We start from the raw sequence: 11,069 nt of genomic DNA on the forward strand, positions 1-11,069 counted from the left end.
ATTTACAAATAAACATGTAAAAATAACCTTCAAAATTGAAGACAAAATAAGTTTTCTTTATTCCTTTTGCTCCCACTATAGTCCTGGAAATGAAGCCTCTTAGTATTTGGTTATAGAGGGGCTGATTGTGGGGAAAAGAAAAGATGATGTTTTAGATACAAACTCAGGGAGAACAATTTTAAAGTTGTATCTTCAAAGGTATGTTTTCTTGTAACAACTGTGAGCGTCTTTAATGGGATGAAATGTGTCCACCTAAAATTCATATTTTGAATTCCCAATCCCCAGTACCCCAGAATGTAACCATATTAGGGGACAGGCCTTCAAAAAAGTGGTTTTGTTGAAACGAGGCTTAGAGGGTGGTACCCTAATCCAATATGACTGGTGTCTTTATAAGAACCAGGAATGATCAGGTACTGAGAAAAGGCCATGTGAGGATGCAGTGTGAAGAAGGCCATCTGCAGGGCAAGAAGAGAGGACTCACAAGAAACCAACCTTTCTAACACCTTGATCTTGGACTTCCAGCCTCCAGAACTGTAAGAAATAATTTTTGTTGCTTAAGTTGTGATATTTTTTATGGCAGCCCTAGTGAACTTAGTATCTCAATCTACTATGTATAAGATCTTCAAGGCTACCTTGCTTTTCAGATTTACTGAGGTGGCTTTAAGTTTGATCTATCACATTTTATTTTAAGTCAAATTGTCTTAAGCTGTTAAAGAAAATACTGATTCATTCCCTATAGAAAAAACATTGAGTGATGTAACCATAATGTGGAAACATGAAATTGCAAGTAGAAACTAAACACTGACAATTATTTTGCAATATGAAGTGAACATGGATACCTCAGGATAATTCCCTCCAGTAAAGAAAATGTAACTTCTCTACCTTTTTATTCCCAGATTTTACCACATAGTACTCAAATTTTTATAGAATGGTTGAATTGATAACTGAATAAATTCATATCATATTTCATAGTAGAGGTTCTTAAAGTGTGGTCCCTGGGCCATCAGTTTCAATGCCACCCAAGAACATCTTAGGAACAATCCTGAATCCAACTCTAGACTTATTGAATCAGAAGCTTTGGGGCCCTGCAATCTGAGTTTTAAAGGCCTTCAAGAGATTCTGATTACAGGCTAGCATTTCAGAACCACTGCTGTCACCACATAAATCCAAGTGTCTCAACAATAAATGAATGACTTTGAAAATGTGTGTGGGGAGAAAGTATTCCTTATCTTATAAACAAATTGAATTATTTCTTCCAGATATTATCTTAATAACAATTGATGTTTATTAAAATGGAAAGTGTTTTGTTAATTATTTGGATTCCAAATCTTGTAATATTGCAAATAACTCATTAGTATAATATTAAATATTGACAATATAGTAATAAATTATAACTTCTTAAAAATCTAAATTGTAAGTAACATTTAAAATATTTATGATGGTCTTTCAAAAACTACACAACGTAATATGTCATACTTATACAGCGTACCATTAGTAGCATTTGTCAAACATTAGCAGTACTCCTAGTTCATCCAGTATTACTCACCTAACAATTACATGGTAGGAAAGACTTAAATGAAACACGAATCCCTAATGTTTTCATGTCACCTGTAATTTGATGAATGATTCTCAACAAATTAAGAACTTTTATAAATCTTCAAATAAAATAGTAAAAAGGAATTATCTCTAACAAAGGTATTACCTTTTGCTGCTCTTTATTTTCTTCATCTCCAAATGAAGCAATGATTTTTAACTGACTTAGATTTGTCAAAAGAAATACATTAGAACCCACTTCAAAACAAACACTTCTAAGAATCTTTCACATATGTAAACAGCCTCCCTGTAATCAAGTTTCACTACTATTTTCTCAGCATGGGAATGTTTTCATTTCATAGTACAGTGTTCAAAGGGAGCAGAAAAAAGAAAACCAAAAGAAGTATCTTTGTTACTCACAGAATTTAGAACCAGTGAAAAATCCATTACCTAATCTGCTTGTAGTCATAATAAATTACATTAAATAGCAAATACTGTATTTACCTCAATGATAAAATGTTTTAAACTTGCTCGCTCTTTAATTATAGCTTTTGCACTCATTTGTGTTACAAAAGGCTACTGTATTTTTGTAACACAGAGTGAGAATTGAGAATTCTCATGTCGTTTTTTAAGGTCACTATGTCATCACTGAATAATTACTAGCCCCAGGTTTGACCCTTAGTTGGCCAGCCAGTTTTGTGGACAAGAAGACTGTGATTAATTGGAGTCTAGTGGAGTATCTAATAACTACAGTAAAATTTTAAAGTAATCATGAAGGAAAATAATATTTCAAGGTTTCTATAACAACTGTAATATAATATGGACATAAAAATTTCTATTTATGACAAATAGAAATAAAAATCTATGTAGTAGTGCTAAATACTTCTATGGTTTGCTGCCCATATTCAACATGAAAGAAATGCTAAATTTCTGTTAAACATTAGGGAATATAAAGATGTCTTTTTCCTAACCCATGTCATAGAATCCCTGAATTCTATAGATCTGAGACTCTCAGGTTAAGAACTCTGGTGTGGAGGAGTATTATAGAATGCCATGAAGTTATCATCAGTCAAAGGCAAAGTATGGGAAATTCCACGGGACATAACATCCAGTTACTTCAACAAATATTGTGTGTGTGTGCGTATATATATATGAGTTTTAAAAAGACAAATATAACAGATTTTTTTAACTTAAGGGACATTCAGCCAAATGCAATGTTAAGATTGTAATTCAGATAAACCAATTATAAAACACATTTGGAAAATGTCAGGTAAAAATGAATGTGGACTGGGTATTCAACTGAGTTTATTTTGCTAAGTATAACAATGGTATTATGATTAGATTTAAAAATTCTTATTTCATATAGATATATACTGAAGTTATTGTGAATAAAAATTAATATGTTACCTTGACTTTGTTTTAAAATACACAAAGAAAAAAGAGAGAAGGTATTGATGAAATAAGAGTAGCAGAATATCAGTAGGGATTTTTTTTGAATTTTATTTATTTTTTTATAGAGCAGGTTCTTATTAGTCATCCATTTTATACACATCAGTGTATACATGTCAATCCCAATCTCCCAATTCATCCCACCACCACCCCCACCTGCCGCTGCTTTCCCCCCTTGGTGTCCATACGTTTGTTCTCTACATCTGTGTCTCAATTTCTGCCCTGCAAACTGGCTCATCTGTAGCATTTTTCTAGGTTCCACATGTATGCGTAAATATATGATATTTGTTTTTTTCTTTCTGACTTACTTCACTCTGTATGACAGTCTCTAGATCCATCCACGTCTCTACACATGACCCAATTTCGTTCCTTTTTATGGCTGAGTAATATTGCATTGTATATATGTACCACATCTTCTTTATCCATTCATCTGTTGATGGGCATTTAGGTTGGTTCCATGTCCTGGCTATTGTAAATAGTGCTGCAATGAACACTGGGGTTCATGTGTCTTTCTGAATTATGGTTTTCTCTGGGTATATGCCCAGTAGTGGGATTGCTGGGTCATATTTTTAGTCTATTTTTAGTTTTTTGAGGAAGCTCCATACTGTTCTCCATAGTGGCTGTATCAATTTACATTTCCACCAACAGTGCAAGAGGGTTCCCTTTTCTCCACACCCTCTCCAGCATTTGTTGTTTGTAGATTTTCTGCTGATGCCCATTCTAACTGGTGTGAGGTGATACCTCATGTAATTTTGATTTGCATTTCTCTAATAATTAGTGATGTTGAGCAGCTTTTCATGTGCTTCTTGGCCATCTGTATGTCTTCTTTGGAGAAATGTCTATTTAGGTCTTCTTCTGCCCATTTTTGGATTGGGTTGTTTGTTTTTTTAATATTGAGCTGCATGAGCTGTTTATATATTTTGGAGATTAATTCTTTGGCCATTGATTCGTTTGCAAATATTTTCTCCCATTCTGAGGGTTGTCTTTTTGTCTTGTTTATGGTTTCCTTTGCTGTGCAAAAGCTTTTAAGTGTCATTAGGTCCCATTTGCTTATTTTTGTTTTTATTTCCATTACTCTAGGAGATGGATCAAAAAAGATCTTGCTGTGATTTATGTCAAAGAGTGTTCTTCCTATGATTTCCTCTAAGAGTTTTAGAGTGTCCAGTCTTACATTTAGGTCTCTAATGCATTTTGAGTTTATTTTTGTGTATGGTATTAGGGAGTGTTCTAATTTCATTCTTTTACATGTAGCTGTACAGTTTTCCCAGCACTACTTAATGAAGAGACTGTCCTTTTTCCATTATATATCCTTGCCTCCTTTGTCATAGATTATATATCCTTGCCTCCTTTGTCATAGATTAGTTGACCACAGGTGTGTGGGTTTATCTCTGGGCTTTCTATCTTGTTCCATTGATCTATATTTCTGTTTTTGTGCCAGTACCATATTGTCTTTTTTTTTTTTTTTTTTTTGCGGTACACAGGCCTCTCACCGTTGTGGCCTCTCCCGTTGCAGAGCACAGGCTCCGGACGCACAGGCTCAGTGGCCATGGCTCACGGGCCCAGCCACTCCATGGCATGTGGGATCCTCCCAGACCAGGGCACGAACCCGTGTCCCCTGCATTGGCAGGCGGACTCTCAACCACTGCACCACCAGGGAAACCCCCATATTGTCTTGATTACTGTAGCTTTGTAGTATAGTCTGAAGTCAGAGAGTCTGATTCCTCCAGCTCCGTTTTTGTCCCTCAAGACTGCTTTGGCTATTCAGGGTCTTTTTTGTCTCCATACAAATTTTAAGATTTTTTTTTTCTCATTCTATAAAAAAATGCCACTGGCAATTTGATAGGGATTGCATTGAATCCCTAGTTTTTAAAGCTGGATCCATGGGGTTCTATTACACCATCCATTATAATTTTGTTGATTTTAGAATTTCCTTAATAAATAGATGCTAAATGATGAAAAATTGCCAGAAGCCCTTAAGATGAAAGAAATTTAACCTAACTTGATAGGAAATGGAGCTCCTAGAGGGGTTACATCCAACACATCCTTCCACACCTCCCATCCACTAGACCCAACTTTTTATTGCAGCTGTTGTTGCAGCTACCAGCTGTACAGAGGTTGACACCTTCATCTTACTTCAGCTCATCCTCATCTCTCTCACTTTCTAGCAAAAGGATGATTCTCTATCCCACAGTTGAATTTTCAGTAGGAGTCTATTCAGCCATTCTGATACACAGGGAAATCTGGTAATGTAAGGGAGTTAACACCCCAAGGGCATCCCTTGACCAGTGAGAAACTGGGGATGATGAAAATTACTCCACTTTTCCATTTCTCCAGGAGACAATTCTGCAGCCTCCCCACTGGTCTTTAGTGGAACTTAGTCCCAGTAGCTCTCAGTGGTCATCCTAACTACCTTTGGATTATCTGTTTCACTCTGTCAACTGCCCCATCCTTGTTCCCTAGAATAATTTAGTAAAATAAGCTGTCTGGACATAAGTTCTTGTCTCAAGCTCTGCTTCATAGGGAACTTAAGGAGTAAAAGGGTAATTAGATTATAAACTATGGTGAATTTTTTAAGCATTAAACAAAGCAGTTAAAAGATTATGTCAGTTAAGTGCCCTGGGAAGTCATCTCTGAAATAAAAGGCTTTGTTGAGCTATAATGCCTATAAAAGATAAAAGCTGGAGGAAGCAGAATCTTGCAGAGAAAGACTTGAGGTCATGATAGTGAAAATCTGACACTTATGAAAGGAAAAGGAAGCTATAAGAAAGATTGGACAAGGAGATATTCTAACAGTGATGTAGGTTTAACAAAATCTCAGCCAACCAATTGGGAGCTCTGAAGTAAAGACTGTCTCATAGTAGAGTTCTGTATGTATTGAACAGATATGCCAGGACCAGCACCTGTAGTGGGCTCAGTCGTGACTATGGGTTGGCTGGGAACAGCATGGATTGTCTCAAAGGCTAAGACAGAGACTGCAATTCTTCCAGCTGTAGATTATGAGATCACTGTATTAACTACAGTTGAACAAAATGTATTGATACTTTCTTGGAGGAAGATTCAAACAGCCCACCTCCATGGCTGCCAAAGGTACATTAAAAAAAAATAATAATTCATATATTTGATTACCTCTCTTTTTTCTAACCTTAGTGAAAAGGACTATATGAAGCTGAAGTTAAAATGCAGTAATCATTGAGAAATATAATTATACACTGTTAGTCACTTGTGCTGAAATCAGTGAAGAAAATTTCACCAACTCTGTGATCTTGCAAAGCAGTCTGTGGCTGTGTTCAGAGATGAGTGAGAAAAAGAAGTTTGAATTAATATTCTAAAGGTAGACATGAGGGATGTGCACTCAGAGTCCTGCAGGAGCTTCTCAATGGTAGTGGAAACAGTCACCACAGTAAAAGATTACAAGGGCTCCCAGAGAATGGGAAATTGAAAACATAAGTACATGAACCATATCAGCACCAATGTATTTCTCACAGACTGTGATCCTCCTTTCAAAAAGTCTCTTTTCTGGCCACTTTGAATCCATAAACAGGAAGTCGGCTATTAACAAGGCAATGTGATTATACATTAAAAAGAAGGACCAAACCATAACTATTGAAGAGTTAAGTATTAACAGTTACAAAGCATGTGTAAGTGCACCACAAAAAAGTCTAGACATAAACCTCACATCATCCCATTTGCCATTGCAAAAAACCAACAATCAAAACCAGTACTACATGTCTATCATATTGAATCTTTTTCCTTTTAGAGTTCACCTTATCATATTTAATCAACTTTAAATAACACTTAGGAAGCATATAACTGGTCACTCTTTTTTTTTTTTTTTTTTTTTTTGCGCGGGCCTCTCACTGTCGTGGCCTCTCTTGTTGCGGAGCACAGGCTCCAGATGCGCAGGCTCAGTAGTTGTGGCTCACGGGCCCAGTTGCACCATGGCATGTGGGATCCTCCCAGACCAGGGCTCGAACCCGTGTCCCCCGCATTGGCAGGCAGATTCTCAACCACTGCGCCACCAGGGAAGCCCTATAACTGGTCACTCTTAAATTGATCTCACCAAGTATTTCCAAACAGTCTTTCTAGTATTAATTTCTAATGCTATTCAATTTCAAGATAAGAATCAGTTGAAAGGTATTGAGGGAGCATAGCTGAGGCATTAGACCTGAAGTGCTGTAGCAATGCCCATGGGAAAGGCTTCATTTGCTCACAACTCTCCATGGCTTTCGAGAGACTGCTTTTTGTCTTTGAGAAAGCTTATAACTGGAGAAGAGGACCCTTAGGCAATTTCTCATGGGAATAACAATCACAGATATTCTTAGAGAAAAAATGACTGTCTCTCCTTCCCTGTCACAACTCAGGGAGAAAACTTTTGTTATGGTCAGTAGAAGTAAAAGCACAGCTCTGTCTGAAGAACAAATGCAGAAAATATATCATCTTGCCTTTCCTAATATTATCAGTTACTCATTAGAAAACTACTACCATAATTCAGTTTATCAAATTTCCAATTAATTGTGCACATGATTCTCATTTGTTACTCAGGATAACTTAGAAAATTATTATTCAGAAAGTTCAGTAGTGCTCGCTTCGGCAGCACATATACTAAAATGGGAACGATACAGAGAATATTAGCATGGCCCCTGCGCAAGGATGACACAGAAATTCGTGAAGCGTTCCATATTTTTATGAACGGATAAAGAAGATGTGGCACATATATACAATGGAATATTACTCAGCCATAAAAAGAAATGAAATTGAGTTATTTGTGGTGAGGTGGGTAGACCTAGAGTCTGTCATACAGAGTGAAGTAAGTCAGAAAGAGAAAGACAAATATCATATGCTAACACATATATATGGAATCTAAGAAAAAAAATGTCATGAAGAACCTAGGGGTAAGACGTGAATAAAGACACAGACCTACTAGAGAATGGACTTGAGGATATGGGGAGGGGGAAGGGTAAGATGGGACAAAGTGAGAGAGAGGCATGGACATATATACACTACCAAACGTAAAATAGATAGCTAGTGGGAAGCAGCCGAATAGCACAGGAAGATCAGCTGGGTGGTTTGTGACCACCTAGAGGCGTGAGATAGGGAGGGTGGGAGGGAGGGAGACGCAAGAGGCAAGAGAAATGGGAACATATGTATATGTATAACTGATTCACTTTGTTATAAAGCAGAAACTAACACACCATTGTAAAGCAATTATACTCCAATAAAGATGTTAAAAAAAAAAAAAGCTCTGTAATAAGGGTATTGAGAGGGATAACAATTTTATATCAGCAGTCCAATTTACTATACTGATTTTTTTTGTGCAATATTAATATCGTTCATAAATGTCCTAATGTTCTTGATTTTTTTTATCTTTATAGAGCATAAAAAGAAAAGCTCAACCAAGCACTATTCCATTTTTTATTTATATAACAGCAAAATCTGTACGTATCTAATAACTGGTTGACTAACCCAGAGACACTGGAGATAGGTCTATAATTAGTTGTTACATTTATATATAACAGAGCAAAATACAAGCAGCTATTTATGGTTACTGCTTCACCGATTCTGAGAATAAATTTGTAAAGTCATGTGTGCATGGTGTAACCGTTCCGTTTTTGTTATGTTCAATAATATACACAGAACATTCCAGTGATTAGGGGATTGCCATATCACATTACCCCGTGATGAGCAACATCTCTTATTCAGTGATGAATTCAACAAATTCTTTCCATGTTTACCTCATGTCATTTTATAATTATAAATATCTCATAGATGCAGAGCCAAGCAAATCGTTGATGGCAGAAGGAAAATAGTAGAAAAACAAAAGGCAGGTCATAAAGATGTCTGACAAGGAAGAGAAGTGGAAGAGACACTTGCCAACACTGAATAATCTGCTAACCACTCCCTGTTAGGAAAGATCCAAGTGTTGTATTGTCCAGAGGTTCAAGAATCCTTCCTCCACCCACACAAAACCTTTCTTTAAGTCAGTAAGCACAAGCACTTAATGAACATCTGCCATGTTCTTACCTTGGAATTTGCACTACGTGGGATTCAAATACACATCAAGTCCTGACAGGCGAGGAGTTTACAATCTATTTGTGATGCTGTAGCTAACACACAAAATCATTAAGGCCTAATGAGTGGGACTTATCTAAAGGAAATAGTAGACTGAATCCAAACAAACTCAGTAGGGCTGAGGGTATCTTCATGGAGTAGGTAGGGCCTGTGATGAGGCTTAAGGGTTGGCCATGATTTTGTGAAACTAAATGAAAAACAATTTCAAGCACTGGAAATAAACACATAGGGTTAAGTTGATGTTACGTATCCTGATAGAAATAATCCTCTGATTTCTAATGGAGTTGATTAACATGGTTATTGGAGAGAATGTGGGTAAGCATTTTAGGGTGCAGGGAAAACAGAAATAAAAATTGTCTATACAAAAGAAAAGAAAAAGATCAAACACTAAATGAGAGGTTCAATGATACAGAGCAGTGAGAGACAAATAAATACTTGTGATGACTGAAGTACTCAGTGATACAGGGCAGAGGAGACAAAGGCAACTAATATTTATGCACGACTTCTATGCCCAAGAAATGTGCTAAGTGTCTTATTAAACTGTAACCAAATTAGGTATCAATGGCTTTATTGCAGTGTCCTCCAGGTATCCCTGATGGTATCCCTAATATTCCACAGTCAACCAGGACCAATTTATAACTTTGGACATGACTCCTCCTAAAGACTGGGTGATAATGGAAGAGAATTCTTGAACAGTAAGTAACTTATACTATGATATAGAGTAGCCCAAGCCCTAGGAGCTATTTACCCTGGCCTGCCTCCCCATGTCCATAGGCATCTCAGACCTCACCCCCAAAAACTCTCCTGGCACCTCCAAGCCTCAGAAATGTCTCTGCCCTGATTGAGGTACCCATTCATACCTGTCTAAACCAGATTTTTTAAAGTGTTGAAACTCATTTCCTTCAAGAAGAAAATTTCTTTTTCTTCCAAAGTCTCCATTTTTCTCGATCTTCCATTTTTCTCCATCTTCGTTTTGCTTCCATTATCTCAGCAAACACCCATATCAAATCCTCTACATTTCTGATCCATCTAATGCAATGACTGCTGCCTGCCTCTCCAGGCTCTTCAGACTTCAGAGACTTCATTTCTTCCTACAACGTTGACAGCCACTACTGGCTGTTGACCAATCAGCCTGCTTCTGTGCCATTGGGCATACTGGTATGTTTGCCTGCCTTTTCTAAAGAATCATTACCTCCATTGTGAAATCTAGCCTAACTCCCCAAGGCAGATTTAATTTTTTATTCTTTTAAAAATTTCTGAGTACTCTTCTAGGCCAATCACTATTCTAGGAACTGGAAATTTAATGTTGAACAAAACAGGTAAGGTCTCTGCTCTTACAAATTGAGCATCCAATTCTGAGAATTGGAGACATTAGAGCTTTTTCATCAATATTTCATGTATATACCAAGCATACCTCTCCAAAGTACATGGTAATGTACTTTCTTGTTTCCTTGTCTCTTTCTCATTATATTATAAGAAGCTTAATAGCAAGTACTGGGACTGTCACCTGAGGGTCTCTGGTGCCTAGCAAAGCACCCGGAAAATAGTTCTGCTATTCAGCACTCAAGGGAACATTGTCATCAGTCAATGTCAGTGGAATCACGGAATCACGTTTAATAAACTGAACTTTTCACATATCAAAAGGCTTTTTAACATTATTATTATTATTATATATGATAGCAGCTTTTCAGAAAACAGCTCTTGCTATTTTCCAAATTTGGAAAGTATCCCCTAAGCCCAATACCAAAGAGTTTATTATTTTTCTTCTAAGGATACATTCCCTCTAAAAATACTTCAAGAATTGTATAAATATCATAAACCTTTTGCTAAATGATTTCTTGTTTAATAAACATCAATAAATGTTTATTTATTGATTAGTTTCAATTTTGCCCTCCTTCTCAAGTGTTTTTCTTCATAAATACATTGAGTTGTTATTGTTGTTGTTTGGAGGGGGGCTGTTGGTGGTGGGTTTTTGCTTTTGCCATTGTTTTGCTTACTATTTAATACATCTGTCTTCC

General features: G+C 36.7%; 1 non-coding gene across 1 annotated transcript; it reads left to right on the forward strand.

The window, feature by feature from the left end:
• Positions 1-7,560: 7,560 nt before the first annotated feature.
• Positions 7,561-7,667, forward strand: LOC132530948 (U6 spliceosomal RNA). Its single transcript, XR_009543954.1, has one exon. It is a non-coding gene; the product is annotated as a U6 spliceosomal RNA (small nuclear RNA).
• Positions 7,668-11,069: the final 3,402 nt, after the last annotated feature.

The sequence above is a fragment of the Lagenorhynchus albirostris genome, chromosome 12 (assembly GCF_949774975.1).
Source record: "Lagenorhynchus albirostris chromosome 12, mLagAlb1.1, whole genome shotgun sequence".
Taxonomy (NCBI): Eukaryota; Metazoa; Chordata; class Mammalia; order Artiodactyla; family Delphinidae; genus Lagenorhynchus; species Lagenorhynchus albirostris.